The sequence below is a fragment of the Tamandua tetradactyla genome, chromosome 6 (assembly GCF_023851605.1).
Source record: "Tamandua tetradactyla isolate mTamTet1 chromosome 6, mTamTet1.pri, whole genome shotgun sequence".
NCBI lineage: Eukaryota > Metazoa > Chordata > Mammalia > Pilosa > Myrmecophagidae > Tamandua > Tamandua tetradactyla.
Genome location: NC_135332.1, coordinates 182,133,640 through 182,146,561, shown reverse-complemented (window position 1 = coordinate 182,146,561; position 12,922 = coordinate 182,133,640). Strand labels below are relative to the sequence as shown.

At 53.3% G+C, this 12,922-nt stretch overlaps 1 protein-coding gene across 14 annotated transcripts in view; it reads left to right on the top strand.

Annotated features, from left to right (window-relative positions):
• The window catches only part of FAM135B (family with sequence similarity 135 member B), a 260,070-nt gene that overhangs the window by 67,858 nt on the left and 179,290 nt on the right, over positions 1–12,922 (top strand). For 3 of the 14 annotated variants that reach the window (XM_077167762.1, XM_077167752.1, XM_077167754.1), the window contains one exon: positions 5,284–5,358. The exons of 8 other annotated variants lie outside the window; for them this stretch is intronic. The gene's annotated coding sequence lies outside the window, so the exon portion shown is untranslated. Of the gene's footprint in view, positions 1–5,283; positions 5,359–11,967; positions 12,138–12,922 lie in introns of all 14 variants that reach the window. 3 more of the 14 variants (XM_077167763.1, XM_077167753.1, XM_077167758.1) reach the window with 2 other exon arrangements.

Genomic DNA, 12,922 nt, shown 5'->3' with positions numbered 1-12,922 from the left:
TGAGGAAGTCAGCGTAACTGGGAAACTTGATGCCAGAGAGGGTGGGCGGGTCATGAGGGTAGCTGAGGAAGCCATGGGAGAAGTTAAAGAATCAAGAAGCCAGGAAGGAAAACTCTTGGTCAGTGTGACTCATGACCTGTTCGCTGAACAGCTGGTTTGCGTCTTCCCCTTCGGTACGCGCTTTGCTGAGGGATGGTGGGCTAAGAGGACAGAGCTAAGAAGGAAAATAAGGGGATTGCAGCGGTCGCCCCGCCATAGAGAGTGAAGGGCTTGCTAGCTCCGTCGGCTGAGCTCCTCCGCAGTACTGGACACCATCTGTCTGTTCTGGCCTGGGTTGCCCATAAAGTAGATCTCGAGACCTGGGCGTGCTCCTGGAACAGGGGAGGTGGTCAGGGGCTAAAGCCTGCCTGGGAGAGCCAGCATAGGTGACAGGCTGGACGCCCAGCGATGCCGTGGAGCAGCCTGAAGTGACAGCTCAGGATCCAGGTGGGAGAGGTCGGGACCTAGAAGGCATTCGTCCATCGTCCCTGCCCCCTCGTGCTCAAAGCGTGGTCCACGGGAGGTTAGTGCCCTGTCCTCGAGGCCGGACAGCCCTGGATGCTGGAAGGGGCCAGGTGCAGGCAGCCCTGGCTGGGTGGCGAGCTCCGGGTGGGCTGCACCTCCCCCTCCCCCTGCCCCTGAGCAGACCTGGCCACTTCAGGATGGCTGGAGTTGCAGCTGGGTGTGGACAAGAGGTCTGCAACAGTGTGCAAGGGGCATCTGACGAGCGGACTGGGCTCGTTACTCGTGCTGTGCTCAAATGACCACCCCACACGGGAGCTTGAACCTGACACTGGCTACCTCCCGGGGGCTTGCTGAGGCTGCCGTCCCCCCACGGAAGACCCACTGGGCAGGTCTGGTCTGTGCTGGCTGTGGGACTGAGTTCCTAGCCCTGCCTGGCCATGGCTGGAAACCTCCCCCCACCCGTACCTCAGCACCCTTTCTCAGGGACGTTGCCACAGGAGGTGGGGCCCTTAGGCCTGAATCAGGGCGGACAGCCCGGAGGCGCTGCGGAGGGCAGTGCTGTGGCTGCTTCACTTTCCCAGCCACTCTGCTAGGTGTGCGCCCACAGCCTCGGCCCGGTGATACCAGTGTCCGCCCCACTTCCCCCAGCTGAGCTGCAGGACTTCTCACTCCCGCCATCTGCAGGCCGTGCTCCTGCCATCTGGAGGCCACTCTCCCATGCCTCATCCCCTCTGCCATCCAGGGTAGAGTGTCAACCCTGCACTCACACTGTGTTGAGACTTCAGTGCTCTGAGCAACTGATGCAACTCACAGACCCTCACTTCCCCCCAGATGGAATAATGACATCACAGTCACAAAGAGCTGTTTTCAAAATCGGTAAATTTAATACATGAGAGTTCTCAAAACACTGCAGACTTCGTTATGATTTCCTCTAGGGACCCTGTGCTGGAACTGCTCAACAGTTCCTTTCCTGGAGGGGCTGCGCGTGCAGGGCAGGCTGCTTCGCGGCTCCCTGCCTCCACGCTTCGATGCTAGTGGCACTGCCGAGTTGGGGTGCCCAGAAACATCCTGCAGGGCAGAGTCGTCCGGAACCAGGACCCCCACCAGCCGCCCCACGCCTCAGGCTGCCTGGTTGCATGGAAGAGTGGGTGGTCACCCAGGGTGTGTGACTTCGGGGAAGAGGGTGGGCAGGAGGGTTTGTAGAATGTGACGACGGGACCCAAACTTTCGGAACAGCTGACCTGGGCCCTTGACCGCGTCCCACCCCAGCTGTCCATGTCACCTTTTCTCATGTTTGCCGTCATTTCAATCTGCATTCTTCCCTGCTGCTTTGGGAGCAAAATCTCGGGTGTGTGGCTTCGCGGTCAAGAGCAGGTGCTCTCGATGAGTCCCAGCCCCTCCCTGCTGTCAGACATCGGGTATGACCTTCTCTGCCTCGGTTTACCCATCTGTGAACAGGCCTAATGAGCGCATCTCCCCCCCGTGTGTGGAGAGTTGCAATGTGGGGACTCTCTGGGCACGGGGCCCAGCCCGCGCTGAGCACTCTGTGCGTGTCCTTGTCCCCACCGCTGGGGGTGGCGACGTGACTCGGCACTAAGGCCTGCCCGAGGCTGACGGGGAGCAGAGCCCCCCACTCCTCCTCCACACGGGCAGAGAGGTCAGATGGCTGAGCCCAGACCCAGACACGGGAGCTCTTCTCTGCTCCCTCTTGAACGTGCAGTCTGTGTCCCGGCACAGGGAGAAAGCACTTGGCGGTGAGGGCCCTGGCTTCCTGGGACCCGGTGCCGCGCTGGAAATGTCCGGTGCTTTTCCCACCCACAGAGTGGGTCACGTCCGTCTGGGAGGCAGCGTCCTGGATGCCTCTGAGGCCCCAAGGAATTAGGAGTTCACCAGGCTGGGCTCTTTTTTTTTCTTTTTTTAACTTTCTTTATTGTTAGTTTGACATATATACAGAGAATACAAAATAAAAAAGAATAGTTTTCAAAGCACTCTTCAACAAGTAGTTACAGGACAGATCCCAGAGTTTGTCATGGGCTACCATACCATCCTCTCAGGTTTTTCCTTCTAGCTGCTCCAGAATATGGGGCTGGAGACAGCTTCAATATTTTTTATCATCAAAGTCAACTTTTTTCCTTCTTTTATTGTGAAAAATAACATGTATACGAAAGTATAAATTTCAAAGCACAGCACCACAATTAGTTGTAGAACATATTTCAGACTTTGACATGGGTTACAAGTCTACAATTTTAGGTGTTTACTTCTAGCTGCTCTAGGATACTGGAGACTAAAAGAGATATCAATTTAATGATTCAGCATTCATAATCATTTGTTAAATTCTTTCTTCTCTGTATAGCTACACCATCACCTTTGATCTTTCCATCCTTCTCTTTAGGGGTGTTTGACTATGGCCATACTGACTTTTTGATATTGGAAGTATCTGTCACTAATATGGGGTAAGGAGATGGAACTCTCTGATGTTCTGGAGAGGCTGGGATTTCAGGATTTTTGTGGACCAGGGACCCATCTGGAGGTTGTAGGTTTTTGGAAAGTTACTCTAGTGCCTGGAACCCTTGTGGAATCTTATGTATTGCCATAGGTGTTCTTTAGGATTGGCTGGAATGGTCCTGGTTGGGGGTTGGCAGGTTATGATAGGTAGCAAGGTCTACCTGAATCTTGCATAAGAGCAACCTCCAGAGTAGCCTCTCGACCCTATTTGAACTCTCTCTGCCACTGATACTTTATTAATTGCACTTCTTTTCCCTCTTTTGGTCAGGATGGAATTGTTGATCCCATGGTACCAAGGCTAGACTCATCCCTGGGAGTCCTCTCCCACACTGCCAGAAAGACTTTTACCCCTGGATGTCATGTCCCATGTAGAGGGGAGGGCAATGATTTCACTTGCAGCGTTGGGCTTAGAGAGACTGAGGCCACATCTGAACCACATCAGAGATCCTTCAGAAGTAACTCTTAGGTATGCCTATAGGTAATCCAACCTTCTCCACTACCTACACAAGCTTCACAAGAGTGAGCCTCATGATCGAGGGCATGGCCTGTTGATTTGGGTGTCCCTAAAGTTTGACACAGTATCAGGGGATTCCCTGATGGCGAGGTTTAATAGTTCCATATTCTTTCTCCCCTCCCTCAGGGGACTTTCAGTCTATGCTGAATACACATACACCAGGCAAATGCCAGGAGGCCTTCAGTAATGACCTGTACACAGACTGGTTGGTGTGGGTGGCGAGTAAATATCCACGGAGAGCAAGGCTTGTCCCAGCACACGATGCCCGAATTCCCAGAGTGCTGGTACTTTTGGTGATGATTCATTTAAGGCAGATGGTTCTCAGAGGTGATGAGGCAAGTTTGCTGTCATAGCTTTGCCCTAAAATGCGTCACCCACAAGAGCTGTTTCTTGCTTACCCGTCACATTCATCTCCCAGCTCTGGAGAAAGGGGTGAGGCTGGTTGTTTTCTTGGCAGGGAAATGGTGCATTAAATAGAGTCTCGTCCTTGCTCTCCCGGTCCCCTGGCTGTGCCAGTGAAGCCAAAAGGCCATTTTTCTTTCTTTTTGCTGAAGGCCAAGAAAATAGACGTGGAAAATTCCCCAGGACGAGCACTTGGCTTAGGGCCTGGGCTGTGAACAGATGGATTTCTCTGAACCTCAGGCTGTCCCTCCCCCGGGAAGGAAGGCAGCACGAGTGCATGCCTCCTGGGTGCTTGCTGATGATTTGTACCGTTGGGCCATTTCTGTCATTGCTGCAGCATGCGAGCTGCAGAGCGGGCACAGCCAGGGTCGCAGTTCCCGTGGTTTGCTCAGTGTCCCAGGACAGGCAAACGTGAGTCTCCTCGTCATGTACAGGGGGGCATCTGATTAGGTCAGCTTTTCTCGAAGGCCGAGCTGTGGACTCTCAGGCCAGGAGACACCCCGTACATAGGAATCCCTGAGCTTCTAAGTGTCTGTTAGCGCATTGCCCTGTGCAGCCTCCCGAGTAGCATCAAAATGGGTGATGGTTTAGTTTCTGCAAAGTCACCAAACTTTAGGAAATAAAGTGTGAAAAATCTGCCATTGTTTCTACCCTTCATCTAAGGCAATGTTTTGCTTAAACCCGTTTCTAAGTACAGACTCAGGTCCAGAGCAGATTAGAGTCTTGAATTTGGGGTTGTCCAAAACTAGGGAATGGGCCACTTCCCGCAAGCAGAGAGGGGGCTCTGCGAAGCCCAAGGACTGAAAGGTCATGGCAGCCGTGGGAGCTGAGACGCTCCTAACTGGGATGGATTGAAATGAAGGATGAGCGGCTCCATGCGAGGCCGTGCAGGGGATTCCGCAGCTTGCACCGGGCAGCACCTCCCCACGTGGAAGTCTGACCTGCTTTCCGTGACTCATCTCTTCCTGTCCTCCTCCTCTCACTCGTCCCTTCCTCCTGGGGGATGGAGGGGGGATTGGGTCAAACCAGGGGAGACAGGGGACACTGACCTCAGAGGAGTGAGCCGGCCCCAAGCCGCTGCCCAGTCCCTGGCCCTGGATTGCGGCACCGTGAGGGCCTGTCCCTGCCAGCCTTGGGTGTGGAGGGACCTCCCCATCTGAGCGGCTGGGGACCAGCTGAGAGGGGCCCTGGCTTCAGCTGGGCCAGGCTGCCTTTAGACCTCACGCTGACCTTGCTTACTCCAAGTTTCCCAGCCGAGAATCGCCTTGCTCCCAAACTAAAGCCCAGGTTCCAGCGAGACCCAGTGTAGGGGATCCCTGCGCCCCAAACGTCCGTCTAGACTTCTGATGTTTCCTCAGGCTTAAGAAGTAGAAGAACAGACGTGAATGAAACCTGGTTCCTGGGGCTTCTGGTGTGAAAGGACAGACAGACAGGTGAGCGAGGGGGTGTCTGCGCATGGGCTGTAGTGGCTGCACCTGCAGGCTTTGGGGCAGGGGTGGTGCTGGCACATGGGAAAGTGTGCGGTTCGCTGGTAGTTTCAGAGGATTCTGATATACGGTCACGGCGGCTCTTTGAGCCTTGCCAAGGCTGCACCTCATCTACAAGACAAGGTGAGCTCCAGGGTTTCTTCTGTAATGTTGGTTTTGGTTGTGTTTCCGTATTATATCCTTCGCAGTTGTGGATGGTGGTTCTGGTGCAATTCTGATGTGCGTATGATCGATCCTCAGGAAGTCTGATGGGTCTTCAAAATGTTCCTCAGCCCTGGGGGTGTTAGGTGAAATGCCTCGTCTCTGCATCCATTCATTCATTCATGCATTTATTCGGTCAGTAATTCCTGGGGATTCCTGGGGATGCCCTGGGCACTCACACTCCCCTGAACACTGGGTAAGTGGAAATTAGTCATTTTGTTTGGTGAGTCAAAACTTTTATTTTTAGTCTGAGCCTTTTTCCCTAAAGAACTCTTTCAAAGGACACTGTCCGTGAAATCAGTCCAAATGGGGTTGGTCTGTAAAGTGGGCTGTGGAGCTGCCAAGGCCCCCGTGGGACGTGGGATGTGGCCTCTCGCTTCCCTGTGGGCCGTGGGCTGTGGCCTCTCAGCCCTACCCTGGGCTCTCAGGGACTCTCTGTGAATCACTGGTGATTCGGGCTCAGCGTCCATTCTTGGATTAGGTTTGCTCCCTGCTCTGAGATTAGGTTTGCTTTCCTTGCTGAGCTATTTAATCTGTCCGCCCTAGGTCGCCCTGTTGGTGATGGGGGCACCGACACACTTTGCCGCGGGGCAGTGGTGAGGAGGTGGCCATGCGGTGCATCCCAAGTGGGGGTCCTCTACTCCTTAACCCCCCAGACACGACTCCACCTGGGCGGGCCCAGGGAGCCGAGGGCTGATGCTGGGCAAGGAGAGTCCTGGTTCTTTTTTATTGTCTCATTATTTTTTATTTTATCTATTTTTATTCTCATTATTGTCATTCATGAGAAACTGAGGCTCGGTTTGCGTGGTGAGGTGCTCTAGGCTCCTGGGGTCTGGGTCCAGTGCCGATGCAGCGTCTCCCCACCTGGGGACCGCCCAGGGTCTGCGCGTCTGTGTCGAGCACTGACGCCTGGGGATGCTGGGACGGGTGGGCCGTGGGGTGGGTGGGGCCTCCCGTGGCCTCCTCAGGCCCGCACCACAGGCTGATGCCCGTCCGCCAACATTCTACCTTAGAAATTAAGGGAGAGCACCCGGGGCAGTGCCCCCAGTCCGCTGCCCAGGCCCCGGGATGCTCCCACGCCTGCTGCATCCCTGAGGTCCCCTCGGGGCTTGCTTTCGCTGTGGACACCTGATCTTGGTGACCTGAAGCAGGGACAGAAGAAACAGGGAGATGTTGACATGCAAATTGAGCAGATTTCATGGGACTCGGCTCTGGGGGGGACAGCTGTCCGCACCCCTCCCTTTGGCTGCAGATGGACTGTCCACCATGTTGCCCGTGCCCTGGGTCCTCTCATCTGCGAGGGAGAGGCCCCCACTGAGTGTCCGACGCCACGCAGGGACTGTCACTTGTGGCCCTCACCCCAAGGGAAGGGGGCGGGGGCATACCCCCAGTCTCAGGAGACCTGACACAGCCACCCAGGGTCCTAGCACCCTTGATTCAGGAGCCGGGAGCCAAAGCCACGGCCCGCACTCAGTCCACCTTTGGGCCCCACCTGTCCCGAGCTGGGGAGGCAGCCTGAGGTGGCTGTCCGCTCACGGACCTGCCAGCAGTCCAGGCCCTGGACGAGCCCAAGGCTGGAGACGCTTCCTCAGGCTGCGAGGACAGACAGCATGTCCAGAAGCAGAGGTGACCGCACGGCTGGCCAGTCCAGTCCTGGGGGCAGGAGGCCTTCCCTCCAGGGTCACCAGTGCTAGGTGGACAAGGGCAGCAGCTGGAAGACAGGGCGTGGGAGGGCCACAGGGAGGAAGAGCTCAGGCATCCGTCCCCCAAGTCCATGCCCTGGGGGGACACTTTGCAGAATCCGAATGAAGAAATGGGACCCACGGAGTGGTGGCAGCTCTGAAAGCAGAACTGAACCCTACAGTAAAGTACTTACAGTGAAGTTCTAAGTGACAGCTGAGGGGGCACGGGGTCAAGTCCTCACTTGACAACAAGCTATGCGGCAGGTGCTAGTGTGTTTCCACTTCATGGAAGAGGTCGCTTACCTGAGTCATGGACCAGAGAGTGTGTGTGTCTGTGTGTGTGTGTGTATTATTTTTAAATTGGGTAAAATTCACATGACATAAACATGAACTGTTTTGAAGTGCACAGCTGTGTGGCGTTTAGTGCATTCACGGTGTTGTCCACCCATCACCTTCACCCAGTTCCTTCACCGCGGAGGGTTTCCCTTTCTGAGAAGGTGCGCACTCCCCACCGCACCCCGCCAACCACAGATCTGCTTTCTGTCTCCGTGGCTTTGCCGATTCCAGACATTTCATGTAAATGGAGCCCAACAATAGGTGGCTGTATTAGTGTTTTAAAGCTGGTGGAATGCAATATACCAGAAATGGAATGGCTTTTATAAAGAGGATATAGTATGTTACAAGTGTACAGTTCTAAGGCCATAAATATGTCTCTCTAGCCCCAGAGAAAGATGCCTTGTCTCGAGGAAGGGTACGCTGGGAGGGTGCAGGGCTGGCGTCTGCTCGTCCTTGTTCCTGGTTCTATTGCTTCCAGCTTCTGATGCCAGTGGTTTCCTCTCTAAGCATCTGTGGGCCTTCACTTAGCTCCTCCAGGACGCAACTCTGGGTTCTGGCTTGTCAGCATCTCGTGGGAAGTCTCATCGTGGTGTCTGCTGGGCTCTGCATCTCCAGACGTCCATGTGTAGGCATCTGCTCTCTCCATTGGCACTCCAAGCATCTCCAAACATCTGAGTCTCCATCAGCTCTGAAGTAACTGTTCTCCAGGTGCCTGCATCTGAGATTTCTGCAAATTGTTTCTCTTTTCCAGAACTCCAGTAAATGAATCAACACCCACCTTGAATGGGTGGAGCCACGTCTCTGTCTAATCAAAAGGCCACACCCACAACAGGGCATGTCAGCACATCTCTGTGGAGATGACCTAATCCAAGGTCTCTGCCCTAGAGTGTTGAGTCAGGATCAACAAAACGGCTACCCCATAAGATTGGATTAGGATTGAGGCTTTTCTGGGGTACGGAATGATAGATTCAGACCAGCTCTGTGGCCTTGGGTGTGCCGGGCTCCTTTCCCTGCACCTGGAGTTTTCGAAGTTCATTCATGCTGTCGGCCAGGACGGGGACCCTGCTGAGTGGCACTGGGGTCTCCACCCTGAGGTGAACCATGCCATGCAGTATCCCAAGGGTCACATACCCCCTGGGCATAGGTCAGCCGCGACCTGGGGCACGTTCACCAGGGAAACCTCTCTCTGTGCGCCTTAGCTTGTGTCCTTGAATCCTGATGTTGTGGGCTCAGTGCGCTGCCCCCTCCCATGGATCAGTGCTTAGGGCCAGGCATGTCCGTCAGAGCAGGGGTGGATGCTCTCTGAGTCAGGTCCGTGGGGAAGGTACCCACGGGAGTCTCGTGTGCTGTGAAGCTGCGGTCTACCTCTGGGTGGAGAGGACGGGGCACGTGGAGGTTTCCCGTGCATGGTAAGATGGGTGACTTGGAGGCTTACTGGGAAGATCTGCATTCTCAGCTGCGCTTTCTGTTGGACAGATTCCATAATTGCACCTGGCCACGGTTTCCCATCGTTTGTCATTATTGTTAAGCACAACGTTCCTGAGAGGTTGAAATAAATAATTGAATGCTTCCCCAACCCAGTATTTATTGTGCATCCACTAGCAGTGCAGGAGGGTGTGTGCTGGACGCTGGGGAGGAAGGCGCTCCTGTCCCCTTAACATCCCGTGTCCTGGGTCTGTAGATCAGACGGAGCTTGTCAGTGCATTCAAGTCTTCCATTTGCAGCAGCTACCCATCATGTCCAGCTGCACCCTGTCTCTTCCTGCCTCTGCTCACTGTAGATGCTTATGAAGCCTGCTGGCCTCTGTGCTTTGCTCTGGACATGTGTGGGAGCCAGAAGGGCAGCCTGTGGACCTCCTTTCCCAGGGCTTGTGTTCAGTGTAGAGAAAAGAGTCAAAGGTCCATACCCACGGCCACCCAGCTTGTGAGGGTCAGTCACTTCTGGTCCTGCTAGGACTCCAGAGCCCCTGCTCTTCCAGGAAACTGAGCTGCCCTTTCATTGCACAGATGGGTCAGCTGGGGTCCAGAAGCAGGGGAATGCATGATGTTAAAATCCCACCAGAGAAGCCAGTATGGCACCCTTGATGCTGAGTCGTGTTTGTTAGATGTCAGTTGAATAACGGCATCAATTTGTTGGATGCTGTGACCCAAAGACTGTGTGAGGGAGGCTGCGTGCATTATTTCAGCAGTCACAGCCATATGAGGGTGGCAGCTATTGGTCTCATTTTTACATAAGGGAAATGAGCCTCCACAGAGTTAAATAATCTGCTTAAAGTTATACTTTGGGAAAGGGTTAAAATGCAGGTCTTTGTGAGTTCAGTAGAGATCTGCACTCTTCCTTCACCATCAGGCACCCAGTGCCAAGTGTCTGGCATCGAACATCTGCTCAATAAAGGTCTGCTGTATAAATGAGACCTGTGACTCACCTGGAAGATGCGCCTGGGACCCAGAAAGTTCAGATGCATCCTCAGGTCTGCTCAGAGCCAAACTGTAGCGTAACGGGGCTAACTCGCAGAGAGGGTGGGTGAAAGTGAGGCCCCCGCTGAGTGAAGGAAAGCCCAAGCGCGGTGGCCCTGGGGTCCCCCTCCCCCTGCACGCCCTGGCAGACGTAAGCAGGGGCTGTCCCTGCAGGAGGCTCTTTCCATCCCGGGGCTGGTGGCTGCCCCGAGACTGTGAGGGCAGCTGGAGAACACAAGGCTATGCACGCAGATTTACTGCCTAAGTGAGGACATTGAAATATAATTAATGAACACTTGGGGATCTGGGCACACTTCCCTCAGAGGCACTGAGAGCAGAGGGGAAGGCATTAAGTTTCTGCCTTGGGAACATCCCATGGGGCCCGTTGGGGGATGGCTAAAAAGGGCGGTGGGCACAAGGGGAGAAAAATGGAGGTCACAAAAGAGACACCAGTGACTTCTGCCTGTGAAAAGATTTGCCTCAAAAGACACCTTGTGCTCTATTCCCTATTTTCCCCTGAATCTTTCAGGAGACTACATCGAAGGCTTACTTCCTTCCATGTGTCCACCTGGCAGCTTAACTCAAGCACCGTCATCTTCATAGATCATTCGGCTGTATAGCTCTGAGTTGGAGTCTGTCTCCAGCAGTCTGCAGTAGTGGGACCTGGGACATCAGAACCACTGTGAACTTCAGTGTTCTCTTCTGCAAAATGGGAATACTAACCCTGCAAGGGCTTCTGTGGGGTTGAGTGGAAGAGCCCATGCCAAGAACTGGGGTCAGAGCCTTGATGGATCCATACCACAATGCCCACGTTGTCCGCCCCCACCAAACGAGACGCCCACCGAGACAATAGCTGACATGATTTTTTGGGGGGAGACTTGGTGAAAGTGCCAGGAGGGGACCACAGAAGGAAGAATTTTGGTTTTCCATAAACATATAAATCCAAAGCCAACTGCAGTCATGTTTCCCTAATGTTCCTCTAACTTTCATTGACTAGTTAGTAAATCCTGCTGTTTTAAGTACTAGTTGTGTCATTTCTTCTACTGCCCTATGGAAACTGCTGTACAGAAAACCCACGCAGTGGGAGAAGGCTCTTCTTTTTCCCTTGTGGGCTGGCTTGGGTTCACAGCCCTCCAGCTGGCCTGTTGCTTACATTTCTCTGCCACCAGGCAGGGTCTGAGTGAGGGCACACTGCACATTCTTGGCCTGCATGGGTCTGGGTGACCAACCTCATCACGGCACTGAAGCATGCCTTCCCAGCTGGGCATTCCACAGTGCCCGTCTTCTGGGTAAGGATATGACAGGCTCTGTTCTCAGGCTCTAGCTGTAAATGCTTTAGTGTTTTGGAAACATCCTTTGAGGTGAGAGTCGGCACGCATCACTCCCCTTGTATGTAGTGAGGTATAAAGTTATGCTATAAACTTCCTCTTAAAGAAGTTCTCTCCCATCTACCTCTTATGTCCCTTGTATTCCCACTTGTTCCAGGTCAGAGGTCCAGGGAATCCTAGAAATGGCATGCTCTTTTCTTTTGAAATGCCACCAAAATGATCTCTTTCACTACTCCCTATATTCTGTATTATCTTATATCTGTTGTTGTCACGCCTCTCCTGGAAATAAAAAATAAAGAGCTGCATTTTACGGTGATACATATACATTAAATAAACCTCATCATGAAAAATATTATTTAGAAATTTTCAAAACATATGAACACTTTACACCCACTGAGTAACAACACCCCTTTCTCCCACCTCCCAGACCCCACAAATCTCTGATCTACTTTCTGTCTCTATGAATCTGCTATTTCTAGATATTTCACGTAAGTGAAAGCATACAGCATCTGTCCTATGTCCCTTACTTTTTCACTGACTTAATGTTTCCAGGTTCGCCCAGGTCTCAGCATGCCTGAGAGCTGCATTCCTTTTTACGGCTGAGTATATTCCATGGTCAGTTTGCACCATGGTTCGTTCATCAGTTACTGACATCTGACCCTCAGGGCATCTCCAGGCTCATACAAGGCAGCACAGAATACTGGGAAAGACTGGAAGTGAGGGTCAGACCACCTGGGTCCAAGCCCCAGGGCAACTCTGTTCACTGGGGGTGGGTAGGTTTACTCACCTCCTCTGCTGGAAATGGGGATAATGAGATGAGGTGGTGAAAGAAAAGACCCTTTAACTGCTCAGGATAATCTGTTCCAGAGCTCACAAACTGGTGCCCTGGACTCACATGCCCTGTGGACTTCCTTTGGACTTCAGGAGGTTTAGAAAATTAACTTAACTGTTTTCTGCAGTTTATACCAAGCCCCTTCCCACTGCTGGCCTCATTCACACTTTAGTGTGAATTACTCTAACTGGCTAATGTCTCAACAGATAGCAAAGTGCTCCAGAGTCTTCCATCCAGCAGTGTCCCTGGAGTAGGCCTTCAGGCAGCAGTAAGCTGGGGGATTTTGAATTAGATGTGTCTTCCTTTGAAAAACAGCCCTGGCAGCTCCAGACCTACTTTGCTAAACAGCCCCTGGTGGCTGGTGCTGAGGAGTGCTGCCCTCTGAGACAAGGGCATATTGTGGATGTCGACCCCAGCTCCCATCTCATCCAGAGTTCCATCTCATGAAGAGACTAAAGCACAGAGGATGTGTGGCTGGCTCACGGACATATGCTGTGCTCATGAAAGGCGTCGTTGTGCAACGTGGTGGGGAGGGGGAGGGGAAGAGGACATCCTTGGTCAGAGCTTTTGTTCTCAGATCATTCCATCTGTCTGTCCCTCCATCCACCCATCCATCTGTTCATCCAACCATTCATCCATCCATTCGTCCACTTGTCCATTCATCCGTCCATCTGC